Below are 12,802 nucleotides of genomic sequence, written 5' to 3' on the forward strand. Positions count from 1 at the left end.
ATTGCCGTTGAATGGATTCTGACTCATAACAACCCTGCAGGACAGGGTAGCACTACCTGATAGGGTTTCCAAGGCTGCAAATCTTTACGGAAGCAGACTGCCACATCTTTCTCCCTCTGAGAGGCTGGTGGGTTTCACCTGCCAGTTAGCAGCTCAGCACTTTAACCACTGCACCATCAGGGTTCCTTCACACCTACTAGAGCAGGGGAATTTTTTAAAATAGACTTTATTTTTTAGAACAGTTTTAGATTTACAGAAAAAATTGGGATAAACCATATAGAAAGCTCTCCTATATAAAACCTTCTGTCAGTGTCCCTTATTATTAACATCATACATTAGTATGATACATTTGTTACAATTTATGAACTAATACCAATACATCATTATTAGCTAAAGTTCATAGGTTATTCAGATTTCCTTGGTTTACCTAATGTCTTCTTTTGGTTCCAGGATACCATCCAGAATACCACATTATATTTAGTCACCATGCCTCCTAGGCTGCTCTTGGTTATGGCAATTTCTCAGACTTTCCTCATTTTTGATGACCTTGACAGTTTTGAGAGGGATCGGTTAGGTATTTTGTAGGATGCCCCTCTAGTGAAATTTCTCTGATGTTTTTCTCATTAGACTGGGGTTATGGTTTTTTTGAGAGGAAGACCACAGAGATAAAATGCCATTTTTATCACATCATATCAAGGATATGTACTATCAACAAGATTTTTGACTGTTGATGACCTTCATCACCTAGCTAAAGAGTAGAAAAATTTAAAGGTCTTAAAATTCTATGTATAATAAGGATAAAGGAAAGCATAAATTTCATTCACTGTTGATGGAAATATAAATTGGCAAAAAACAAAACACACTTTGGCTAGAAATTTGGCAATATTTGGTAAAGTAGGAAATGTCTGTGCTCTTGACCCAGCAATACCACTGCTAGGTCTGAGAAACTGTCACTCACGTGTATCAGATGATATGCTCTAACATTGTTCCTAACACTGAAAAAACTAGAGAGTGAGACTTGATGTCATTATTTCAGACCCTGGACCCATTGGTAGCTGTTTTTTTCTTTTGGGTGGTTTGTCCTTTTTTTTCTTCCTAATTTGTTAGAGTCTTTTATATATTGTGGATACAAATCCTTTGCTGGTTACAACCAAAAACCAAACCAAACCCTTTGCCGTTGAGTCGATTCTGACTCATAGCGGCCCTATAGGACAAAGTAAAACTGCTCCATAAGATTTCCAAGGCTGTAAATCTTTACGGGAGCAGACTGCCCCACCTTTCTCCCGTGGAACAGCTGGTAGCTTTGAACAACCACCACGCCACCAGGGTTCCTCTTTGTTGGTTGTATATTTTAAATACCTTCTCTTTCTCTGTGGCTTGTCTTCACCTTGGTTTATCATGTTCTTTGTCATACAGAACTGTCAAGGACATTTGAAAGACCTAGGATATTAAAGCCAGGCCTTGAGTAAAATCCGTTGCTCCATTCTGACTCATAGCGATCCTAAAGGGCAGAGTAGAACTGTCCCATAGGTTTTCCAAGGGGCCGCTGGTGAATTCCAGCTGCCAGACTTTGATTAGCAGCTGAGCTCTTAACCACTGTGCCAGTCTTATCCCATAGTACAGAGTCAAATGAGGGTTAAAGGTTTTAAGAGATTTGCTCCAGGGTTCACAAAGTTCCATTCAACATATAAATGGACTACTGCCTCCAGAATAACTAAAGAAAGCTTTATGCTGCAGGACCAATAATCTGTAGGGTACTTAAGACTGTCTGAGAATCTGAGAACAAGTATACAGTTACCATCACATATACTAATTTATGCTGATATTCTCACATTGGAGAATTTGGAGGGGCTAGCTAAGTTTCTTTTGTAGGTCGTGACACATAAGACCACCATTTCAAGTGTATGTGTATAATCTGAGGAGATCAAACAACTAATATTACCCAAAATATTTTCCACATAGAATATTACTTCTTTGGGATGTTTATAGATGTTAGTGCAACAAAAGGGTTTTGTGGTCATATAAATCTGGGAAATGTTGGCTTAACACTTTCTTTTTTACCTTGGACTGTTTTGCTTTTGAGTTGTTATTATGCACTGTGAATCAGGGGCTGACTAGAATATATGGAGTTTCCCAAACTCATTTGACTATGGAACATTTTTTCAATAGATTCATTTCCAGCCATGAAGATCTATTGAGCAGGATAAAGTTTAAGGGTCCAAGGGAGGTGAGAAGCTAGGGATTAAAAAAAAAAAAGAGTAATAATTGCAGTCAGTTCATTGTTGTTGTTTTGTGCCTCATAGGAACCCTACTGGCCAGAGTAGAACTGCCCCATAGGGTTTCCTAAAATGTAATCTTTACAGAAGCAGACCACCAGGTCTTTTCTCTCACGGAGCCTGTGGTAGGTTCCAAACACCTACCTTTCCCAAAGCGGCCTAGCGCTTAACCATTGTGCTTCTAGGGCTCCTTGGCAGTTCGTTAGTGGTTACAATATGCCAGGCCCTGTACGAGGCACTTTATTATCTATCTTTACTGTCACAACAACCTAGAGATATATACTGTTATTATCTGCATTGTAAATACGAGAAAAAAGAGGTTCAAAGAAGTCAGGTATATGGCCAGAGGTCACATTGTTGTTGTGTGCCATAGAGTAGATTCTGACTCAGCCACCCTATAGGACAGAGTAGAACTGCCCCGTAGGGTTTCCTAGGCTGTAGTCTTTATGGGATCAGATCGCCAGGTATTTTCTCCTGGGGAGCTGCTGGTGAATTCAAACCACAAACCTTTCCTTTAACAGTAGGTCGCTTAACCATTGCACTCTATGGGGCAGTTCTATTCTATCCTATAGGGTCGCTATGAGTGTGAATCGACTCAACGGCAACCGTTTTGGTTTTGTTAGAGAGAGAGAAACATACACATAACATGTATAGAAAGATATTGTTAGTGTTAGTTGCCCTCCAGTCGCAACATTTACGTAATAACCAGATCTCTAATGCGGGGGACCACCAAATCATTTTGTTTTGTTTTAAAGGGTTGTTTCATAACAAACTTAATCAAAATACCTGGGGGCAGTTAATGCCAGTACAGAATCAATACTGAGGTAGCTTATATATTTTATATACACTTTTATTAATATACTCCCCAGTACAAGTATCTTACAATTAAATAGATCATGGAAAAGTCTGTGTTGTCCTAGCAATATTTCCTCCACCCAGATAAGTGGGCTAAAGCCTTCTCATGAGTTTGGGATTATGTGGACATGAGTCATAGACAAAATGTCAAGGTCTATTGTATCTTTAATTTCTAAGAAATAGAATATATGTTTGCCTGTGCATGTGCACATTCTGATATCCTGAATTGTGGTTACTTCTCAAAGACAACCCACACATTCAAAGTGAATAGGAATGAGGTATTTACTGGAATTAGATAGGGTTCCTCTTACAATGTGTTTTATCATTCATTGCACTGATTTTAACAGTTGGGTAACAGCAGGTGTGAGTGGGTAAAATGACTCTAAATCACAATCACGTGGGGGAAGTTAGAAAAATTGTGCATAGCATGGAAACCATTTTACTTTTGTAGCTATCTGAGCAAGCAAAGCTTAGGTTTCCAAGTCTAGTGACAGATTTAATTGAATAATTGGAGTTTTCCACTGTCAGAAACTTTTATCCACTTCATTTACTTACAGGATTAAAAGAAAATTTGATCTGGTGTTTTATGGAGCTTTCTCTTCCCAGGGACCCAGAGAGGGAACAACTGGGACACATGACCCCGGATATTATCTGTTTCCACTGCATCTGACTGAGCACTTATATACTAGATCATTGTCAAAGATTTAAAGTCTGCTTCTCACCTCTATTGTCCCAGAATGACTCAGTTTTAGAGCTGGGGGGAAAAGCCTTAGGAATCACTGGATCCCTCTTATTTTATAGGTGAAAAAATTAGGGCACAACTTCAGCAGTTTCTGATGAAACTAAACATGTACACACAGCATAGCCCAGAAATTCATGAGCGTTGCCAAGAAGGAGGAGACCTACAAAGATGTTAGTTGCAGCATTGTTCATAATAGCATAAAAATTAGAAACAACCAGAATGTCCATCAGTAGGAGAATGGCTAACAAAATATAAAATAATTATACTCTGAAGTACTATGCAATAGGTAAAAGTAATGAGCTAGATCTAAGTAGAAAGATGTCAAAAACAGAATTAGTGAAAGAGCCAGGTTGCAGGAACCCGTGAAAAAGTATGATACAGGCAGTCCCCAACTTACGATGTATTCAAGTTATGAAGAACTGCACTCAAGATGTCTTTTTTTTGTACACCTGATTGCTAGTAATTTACATACATTACATTGTACTACATACAGTGTTGCAGTGCAAAATTTGTTATGTGATCATTGTCCGATGTTCACTTGCAAGGTGTTCAAAGATAGGATTTATAAAGATACTGATAATAAAAGGCAATAATAATGAAAACTAAGACAAAAAAAAGAGGAATTTGTCTTACGTCAAAACCGACTTATGACAGTCCTGTGAATGAAACCCGTTCGTAAATCAGGGATTACCTGTATATGTTATGCCTTGAATTGTTTCCCCCAAATATATGTTGGAATCCTAACCCCTGTACCTGTGGATATAATCCCATCTGGGAATAGGGTTTTCTTTGTTATGTTAATGAGTCCTTGTCAGTATAGGGTGTGTCTCAAGTCTAATGACTTTTGAGATATAAAAAGAGCATTTTAGACACAGAGGGAAGACCAACACTACCTTTGTTTTAGGGAGCTGTCCTGTTTAGTAGCATCCCTGGCCTCTACCCATCAGACACCAGTAGTACACCCCTCTTCCTCAGTTGTGGCAACCAAAAAATGTCTTCAGCCACTGCCAAATGTTCCCTGGGAGGCAAAATCACTCCTGTTAGGAACTATAGGGAAAAACAGACATTAATCAAATTATAGCAAATTATTTAAACAATGAGAAGTGTGCTGGCTGCTGTGATGGGTATGTGTGGGGTACTCTGAAATCATTTACCAGGGACTTTACTTAATCTTTAAGGGGAAGATGAGGAAGGTTTCTCTGAGGCTGTGACAATATTGCCTCCCCTTTTAGCCAAAAATGGGTAGTACTTGCCTGCCATAGACACATTGCTGAATTAACAAGTCCCTACTGATGGCTCAGGGGAAAGGAAGTCAGACGTGAAAGTAGAGGCATCTGGTTCCTTTAAGAGAGGTAAAACAAGCTGGGTTTTAATGCATAATTATCCGTTTCAGATCATACTGTCTAAAGCTTGCTCAACTGGCACAGCTTGGGCAGGCTGCCATGAACTTGAGACTAAACCAGCTGGTAAAAGTGGAGACCAGCTACAGGTCCTGTCTTCCTCAACAGAGATCTGTGGGCGGAAGTAGAACAAAATGAGAATCAAGATTGAGTATATTTTTCATTTCTCAAAGAATTTGGACAAAATCTCTCTCTGCCCCACTTGGGGCCTTTAAAACAAAAATAAATCCTAGTTAAGAGAAACGGAAAAGACCTGTTAGATCACCAAATGCCTCCATCCCCAGTGGCCATGGTAGTTGGAAGTCCCCAGTTGGAAGATGTGATCAGATCTTTAGCTGTTCCTTTCTTTAATGAGGCCAAAAGGGACTCCTTGGAGCTACAGCACCTATTTTAATATTTTGAGGATTGTGTTTTAAAAGTGCTTTTGTATCCTATGTTAGTTAGCTTCCTCATTTTTTTTCTCCCCTGATACACAGTGGGCCTGGACTGTGAAAGGGGGAGCTTAGCGATCTCTTGCCCTACCCACTTTTTTATAGATGAGGAAACTGAGGTCCAGAGAGAGGAAGTGTCTGGCTTAAGGTCACACAGCTGTTTATGGCAGAGTCATTCTCAAACCTCTTGATCTTCTCTTTCCCCTACATTTTGGAATATCCAAAGCCTACTGTGAGGGTATAGAAAAAATGGAACCCTGTTCATTGCTGGTGGGAATATAAAATGGTATAGCTGTTTGGAAAACAGTTTGGCAATTCCTCAAAAAGTTAAATATAGAATTCCCATAATACCCAGTAATTCCACTCTTAGGTAGATATCCAAAAGATTTGGAAATAGGGACTTAAACAAATACTTGCACATTAATATTAATTGCAGCATTATTCACAATAGCCAAAAGGTAGAAACAACCCAAGTGTCTATCAACAGATGAATGGATACATAAAATGTGGCATATATGTAAAACGGAATATTATTCAGCCACAAAAAGGAATTAACTTCTGATACATGCTAGGACGTGGATGAACCTTGAAAACATTACGCTGAGTGAAATAAATCAGACCCGAAAAGGACAAATATTGTATGCTCTCACTTATATGTATATTTAGAATAGGCAAATGCATAAAGACCAAAGCTTATTAGTGGTTACCAGGGGCTGGGGGGAAGGGGAATGGGAAAGACTTTCCTTTCTTTGGGGTGATAAAAGAGTTCTGAAAATAGATAGTAGTGATAATTGCACAACATGGTGAAAGTAATTAATATCACTGAATTGTACACTTAAAATGGTTAAAACAGTAAAATTTTTTGTTATATGTATTTTAACCACAATAAAAAATTTTTTTTAAGTAATGGGAAAAAATGTAAGCTGACCTCGAAGATAGAATAAGAATATATTTGGAGCTGAAATAAAATTTTTATCTGTGTTAAAATGACATTAATATTAATGTATTGTTAAACTTCATTAAAATAAAATTTCTTACAGTAAAAAAGCCTACTGTATGCCAAGCACTTTATGTATGCACTCTCAGTTTTAAATTATATATAAATAAATTATATGTGTAATACTTCAATTATATATAATATAAAAAATGTTGTTGCTGGTGCCAGGGAGTCAGTTCCCACTCATGGTGGCCCCACATACAACAGAACAAAACACTGCCCAGTTCTGTGCCATCCTCATGATCATTGGTATGCTTGAGCCCATTGTTGTAACCACTGTGTCAATCCATCTTATTGAGGGTTCTTCCTCTTTTTCACTGACCCTCCATTTTACCAAGTATGATGTCTTTCTCCAGGGACTGAGCCCTCCTGATAACATGTCCAAAGTGTGTGAGACATAGTCTCGCCATCCTTGCTTCTAAGGAGCATTCTGGTTGTACTTCTTCCAACACAGATTTGTTTGTTCTTTTGGCAGTCCATGGTATATTCAATATTCTTTGCCAACACTGCAGTTCAAAGGCTCCAGTTCTTAATAACAATAATGATAAAAACCAAATCTGTTGCCATTGAGTCAATTCCGACTCATTGCAACCCTATAGGACAGGGTAGAACTGCCCCACTGGGTTTCCAAGGCTATAATCTTTACAGATGCAAACAACCACATCTTTCTCCCGTGGAGCAGATGTATATATACATATGAACTCATAAGTGATACAGCTAAACACAACGTGGCATCCTACAACAGAAAAAGGACGTTAGTGAAATCTGAATGAAGTCTGGAGTTTAGTTAGTAGCAATGTATGAATGCTGGTTTGTTACTGTTGACAAACGTACCACAGTTATATAAGATGTTACCAGTGGGAAAAACTAGGTAAGGAGTATACAGAACCTTTATATCATTTTTGCATGTCTTCTATAAATCTAAAATTATTTTATTCTAAAATAAAAAGATAATCTAAAACAAGTAATACAGGCTCGTTAAAACAAATTCAAGCAAGCAAAACGAATGTTTAAAGAAAAAAAAAAAAAAAAAACAAGAAACAAAAAAGAATGTCCTTCCTTTCTGCCTTGTAATTCCACCCCTAAATTCCAACTACTTTTAACAGATTGGTGTATCTCTTTCCAGGCCTTTTCTTTTATGTTTATTCAGATACACACACACAGTTTTAAAATATTCTACCTCATATAAGTCTTCAAACAGTCGTATGAAAATAGCATTACAATCAAATGAGGAAACTGAGGCTCAGCGAGGTTAAGTAACCAGCTGATAGTCACAGAGCTAGCAAATATCTGAGACTAGCATTCAAAGCAGACTCCACCTAACTTCAAACTCCATGCCGTTCCCAGGGTTCACCAGACTGTGCCCTGCACAAGGGTATCCAGTTGAGGGGATGAGTGGGGGCCACTCTCTGTTCCCTAAGTCATGGGTTCTTCTCAAGTCTGGTGCATCTGCTTGGAGAAAGGGAACCCTCCTGCACTTGGCACAAAGATACCATACGGTCTATCACCAGTTTTCTTCCTTCCATGTCTCCTATGCCAAGAGGATGGTGATGCTGGCCATGGCCGTGGTTGTGGTAAAACATAATGAGTGTGCTTTTGAATGTGTTACGTGTTGCCAGTGGTAGAGGATGGGGAGAGCGATGTATTCTATAAATATCAGGAAACACAGGGGCGTGAAATTTCATATGTTACAGCAAGCCCATGTTCTATGGATGATGGGTGCACATTTTGGGTCCTCCAATGTTGGCCAGTTAATACAGGATTCAGAAAAAAAGTGTGTCCAGCTCTCTTTCCCAAAGCAATGTGCTGCACTTGCCAGGAGTGGAATTTTCACACATTTAAGGTCAAAGAGAAATTTCTGGGAGTGATCTCAGTGAATCATAAAGCCAGTCACCACGTGCAGGGCCTCTGAATAGCAGGAAATCGGAACAACAATATGTTGAGTTTTTTAACACCGGTATGTGGGCAGTTCAGGATACCTTTTTTGTTTTTTCAAAGTTAGTTTGTGTAACCTTCCCAACAGAAAAATCGCCCTCAGTTACATTAGCAGAACAGCTTTTTGAATAATTCACTGGCAAAACAAACCGTAAGTGCGGCCCCTTAGAAAGAAGGAAAACTGCACTGTGCATTCAGCCCTTGCTCTGTGCCAAGCCCTCCATGCAGCGCTTTTATGTGCTCTCACCTAATCCTCACATCACTCTGTGAGGAAGGTATTCTTATCAACCAGTACAAACGAGGTAACTTAGGTTCCAGGAGGAGAGGTGACTCGCCCAGATGTTACACAACCAATAAGCAGCTGAGAAAGGATTCTAAGCCTGGTACACCTGACTCCAAAGCACATGTTTTGTCTGAATGTATCAAACTAGCTTTGCATATAAACTATGTATATATATACTTTAATTTCATAAACTTAAGGAAAAAAAAGAAAGAAAGAAAATCACTTCCCGAACATATGCTACCCCTACACTGTGGTTTACATTCTGAGACCAGATGGCAAAACAAACCCAAGAGTCTTTGCTAGCACTCACACAAGTTCTGGTCACACTTTTCTACACTCAAGGAAATCTAAATAAATTCCATCAGGTACCTGAGGTGCAGGGTCTACATTTCAAGCTTGATATAATGTGTTTCCCTTGCACCGGACTTTCTCTAATACTTATCCTATTCACTTGTTAGTCAATAATAGTGATATGAACTAAGATAATATTTATTACATTTTCTTTTCCCAACATTTTATTATGCAAAATTTCAAAATATAGGCAATTTGAAAGAATTTTACAGGGGACACTCATGCATCTAACACCTAGATGCTACCTTAAACATTTTACTATACTTGATTTATTTTTTATTGTTTTGAATATGTGCCAGGTACTTTGCATACATTATCTCACTTAACCCTTGGAAAAAAAACAAAGAAAAACTCTTTGAAGCTGGCGCTATAATTATTCCCATTTAACAGATGAGGAAATAGAGGAGTGGCAGTCTGTTACAAAGTTAGTCTCTTCAAAACCACTACCTTAGTTAACATTCACAAAGATGGAGGCCAACTTCAGCTGAATTTAATGGAATTGGCAGTTCGAATCTGCCAGGCGCTCCTTGGAAACTCTATGGGGCAGTTCTACCCTGTCCTATAGGGTCGCCATGAGTCAGAATCAACTCGACTGCACTGGGTTTTTTTTATTAGTTCAGCATGTCACCTTGAGGGCTAAGGTGCTCCTGACCCAAGCCATAGTGTTTTCAATCACCTCATATGCATGCAAAAGCTGGACAATGAATAAGGAAGACAGAAGAAGAACTGACCTTTTGAATAGTGGTGCTGGCGAAGAATATTGGATACACCATGGACTGCCAAAAGAAAGAGCAAATCTGCTTTGGAAGAAGGACAACCAGAATGCTCCTTAGAAGCAAGGATGGCGAGACTATGTCTCACACACTTTGGACATGTTATCAGGAGGGCTCAGTCCCTGGAGAAAGACATCATACTTGGTAAAATGGAGGGTCAGCGAAACAGAGGAAGATCCTCAATGAGATGGATTGACACAGTGGCTGAACAATGGGCTCAAGCATAGCAACCCTTGTGAAGATGATGCAGGACCAGGCAGAGTTTTGTTCTGATGTGCATGGAGTCGCTATGAGCTGAAACTGACTCGACAGCACCTGACAACAACAATAACATTAATTCAATTAATGCTGGAAATTTGTTTTATGAATCAGAGAAAGAGTTCCCAGGTGTAAAATCCAGCAAAAGTTTCTGTGTACTGGGTTGGATGGGGTTTGTTTTTGGATTCCATAAATGGGAAATCGGTTTCCTTAAAAAAAAAAAGTTCAGCAGAGATATATGCACAAAGATGTCCACTGCAGTATTATTTAAAATGAGAAAAAATGGGAAGCAATCTAAATGCTCAAAATTAGAAAAGTGCTTAACTAGGCATATGATGCAAGTATGAAAAACCACCTTCCTTTTGTCTCATAGAAATATTTGTTCAGTCTAGCATAGGACATATGTGCACTATCCAAATGTAACAGGAATGTAGTTGGTAAGATTGCATATCATTTTCTTTGGTTTAGGAAACAACAGATTAAACATCAGAATCTGAAAGGCATAGAACTCCAGGGGAAAAGGATATGATCTTTAAAGGGCACCATCATTTGGGACATGTCTTGTGTACATTTAGCTTGGGCTTGAAAAGGCTAATATAAGGTGAAAAACAAACAAAAACACCAACATCCTTCATTGTGCACACATTTATTGAGTACTTACTATATGCAGATACTATGCTAAAGTTCCAGAGATTCAATGGTGGAGAGAAAAGGTTCCTATCATAGGAACTGAATTCTGTGTAAGAATTAATTGCTCTATTTTGTCCAGGGTAACATCAAATGACTGGTTTAGGAAATGGCTCTTCCATCTGTTAACACTTAGAGTAGCTCTCAACCACAGACAATTCCCCCACCCCCACCCCAGCAAGAACATTTGGCAATGTCTGCAGACATTTTTGGTGGTCACAACTAAGGGGGTGCTGCTGGCATCTAGTGGGTAGAGGCCAGGAATGCTGCTAGACATCCTACATGCCACACGATTGTCCTCCATAATGAAGAATTATTTGACCCAGATGTCAATAGTGCCAAGATTGAGAAGATCTTAGAGACTCTCAGGATTCTTTCTTAGAAGTTACGAGGAGAAATCTGGAGGAGAAGGATGTCCCACAAAGACAAAATGGCAGCCCTTGAGGGATATGCGTGGAGGGGGTAGAGGATTTATCTGGGTGATTACAGAGGTTGACACATTTGAAATATGGGGTTGGTGAAGAAAATTGAATGTACTGTGGACTACCAGAAGAACAAACAAATCTGTCTTGGAAGAACTACAGCCAGAATGCTCCTCAGAAGCGAGGATGGAGAGACTTACTTTGGGCATGTTATCAGGAGAGACCAGTCCCTGGAGAAGCGCATCATGCTTGATCAAGCAGAGGGTCGGTGAAAAAGAGGAAGACCCTCTACAAGATGGATTGACTCAGTGGCTGCAACAATGGGCTCAAACATTAACAATTGTGAGGCTGGCACAGGACCAGGCAGTGTTTCGCTGTTCTACAGAGTGTCGTTATAAGTCGGAAGCAACTCCATGGTACCTAACAAAAATGGGTAAACAGCCCCAATTTATTGAGAATCCTACTCCAAAAATTCATTTGTAAATTGCTTCTTTGGCATGTTTTGGATTCTCTGTCTGCCTGTGTCCAAAAGGAGAACATATGGTGGAAACAAAAGGCTCTGGGTTCAAGATCTGGGTTGAATCTCAACCTTGCCATAACGGAAATTACTTTGCTTTTCTGAGCCCCAGCTTCCGCTTTTGAAAAATGGGGGTGGAAATGCTGCCCCTCCCATTGCTGAGGCAAGGACAGATGTTTGAAGGTGTCTGGCTCTTAGCAGAGGCTCAAACGTAATGTTGTCATTGTTATTGTTGTTTGTGTGTTTATGACATATCATTGCACAAAAAGAGTGGTTTAAAACAGTGCATCTTGTATGCATCTAATTTTTGTTCAATATGGATATCTGCTGAGAAAATAGTTTAGAAATAATTGCATCAAACGGCTAAGACAAATTATCTCTCATTGGGAAGTTTCCAGTTTTTACCCCAAGACAAAATATATTACCTTAAGAATTAGACAGTAAATACATGCTATTTGAATTTTTTCAAGGCTTTTTTCAAAAGATGCTTTATAATATGAGGAAATATTTAAGGTACAATGTTTAAAAATTGTATTTATTTTTTATTGTGCTTAAAGTGAAAGTTTACAGTTCAAGTTAGTTTCTCATACAAAAACTTACATACACATTGTAATGTGACCCTAGTTGCTCTCTTTATAAAGTGACAGCACACTCCTTTCCACCCTGTATTTCCCGTGTCCATTCAACCAGCCCCTGTCCCTTTCTGCCTTCTTATCTCGCCTCCAGACAGGAGCTGCCCATTAATCTCATGTATCTTCCTGAGCTAAGAAGCACACTCTTCACCAGTATCATTTTATGTCTTGTAGTTTAGGGTGTAATTTAAGCAAAAATAAAAGCAAGATAGAAACTGTATAGACCTGTACCGTATGATATAG

Source organism: Loxodonta africana, chromosome 21 (assembly GCF_030014295.1).
Source record: "Loxodonta africana isolate mLoxAfr1 chromosome 21, mLoxAfr1.hap2, whole genome shotgun sequence".
In the NCBI taxonomy this organism is placed as follows: Eukaryota; Metazoa; Chordata; class Mammalia; order Proboscidea; family Elephantidae; genus Loxodonta; species Loxodonta africana.